Source organism: Vipera ursinii, assembly GCF_947247035.1.
Source record: "Vipera ursinii genome assembly, chromosome: Z".
Classification (NCBI taxonomy): domain Eukaryota; kingdom Metazoa; phylum Chordata; class Lepidosauria; order Squamata; family Viperidae; genus Vipera; species Vipera ursinii.
The window spans coordinates 24,188,431-24,190,443 of record NC_139517.1 but is presented as its reverse complement, the minus strand read 5'-3'; positions in this window follow the sequence as shown (position 1 = coordinate 24,190,443).

Here is a 2,013-nt window from a genome sequence, read left to right as displayed (position 1 = left end):
TTGGGTGAATTCTTTTTATTTGAGAATAATAGGTTCAAAATGGTCTCATAAGTTGTCTTTGAGTCAAAGAAGTTGTCATAAATATGAACACCCAGAGTGGTATTGGGCAAGAGCTTTGGGTTCTTATTGATTTCATCAATTGCAAAAATCATGGCAAGGATATGTTGATAATGTTTCATCTTTATACTGAAAAAAAAACATTGATATCGAGAATCAAAAAAATGACAGTTGGTTAAATATATAATTGTTTCTAACTTACAGATGGAATTATTGCATTTCCTTCCAGGAAAAGAGAGATATTCACAGTTCTGCTTGCTGGAATAGAGTTGCTTTACTCCTTGATACTTTATCTGGCAACCATCTGAATTTTTCAACCCATAACTCCCAGAATTCCTAGCAACATACCATTGTTCTTTGGGGAACCACAATCCTTAAATCCTGGGAAAGTATCACAGAGCAGAAATCTATTCCAATGAATAGGAGAAACTATATTCAGAGAAGTCTAGCACTACATGAAAACTAGAGCTTTGAAGAAGATGCTCATATGAATGCTGGAAAAATGCCAAATCATTTTCAATAGTGAACCTTGTAATGAATTTGTAAGAGGAAAGAAAGACAAAGTTGTTGGGCTGCATCACAGTGCCTGGCTTCCAGTCACTTTCTTAATTTATTTAAGAAATAACTTATATAATAATTTGTGTGTGTGTATGTAAAATACTTAATTAAAAAGAGAAAGATGTTTATGAAGGGAAGTTAAAAAATATCCTGAAGTATCACAGCTGCATGTATTGGGCTAGGAACAATTGAGAGTGAGTTATCCCTAGGCATATCATTGATAAAGTTTTGGGGAACCTCAGATTTTTAAAGCAGCTGGATACTTGCTGCATAACCTTAATTCACATGCAAGCCTAGTAACTTTATTATTATTTAAATTTTTAACATAGTTTTATGGCTAATGCAATTTAAAAGATAATTTACCTAACAATATCATATATCCTGTTTGGAACTTCGGTAAAGTTGTGGAAGTAAACAGCATTCTGGACTAGAGAGAGAATGCCCCCAATTATCACTTCTCCTGGTTGGTACAAGTTGTCTTGGAGACTACATTTTTTTCTTACATTTTCATGTGTAAGAGGAGGCAGCAGCAGTTGCAACAGCAGCAGTAGCAGCCACTGAAATTTATCATGCTTAAAGACGCCACAGTTATACAGCCTCATCTTTAGTCACACAAAATGCTGCAATGTTGTCCACACCAGCTTCAAAATTGGTTATAAACTTCTATTGCCCACAACTCTGAATTTCTCATTGTAACTTCAGCATTAGTGGGTAGAGAGTTTATCTGTTTGTATTTTCAACTTGATTTTTTACTGGCTGCAAGAAAATAAATAAATACCAGTGATTTCATTAATTACAGAGTAGATAAATAGCTCTCAGATGGCTAAGATCTTCCATATGGGTTCTTGGGGAAAACAAAACAAATTTCCATCTCACTTTAATTGACCATATTCTTCTTGATGGAATACCTTGTTGAAGTTGTTTCAAATAAATGATTCCTATTTTTTTCCAGATTTTTAAAAAATCTCATATTTATTTTTTTTATAAAAAACTGAAGTTAGCAAATATACACAATACTCCTTCCTTAATTTTCCCACAACAACAAATCTGTGAAGTTACTTGGCTAACAGAAAGTGACTGTTTAAGGTCACCCAGCTGGCTTTCATGTCTAAGACAGGTTCTCACAATGTTCTGGTTTCTATTGCCCCACTCTAAGGCCTTAACTCCCATCCATGAGCAACCTGCATCAAAATATCCCCAGACAAGTGGCTTTTTAAGCTGGGTTTTATAAAACCTTTCTGCTTTAGGCCTCCGCTGCCATGTGCAAAAAAAAAAAAAGTTAAATCATTCAATTTCAACTTCTCGTGAGAAAAAAATATCTCACAAAGTTGGAATTGATTGACTGAATATAATTTTTAGTCTTACACAGCAGTGGAAAAAGTGATGCATCAGACCTGG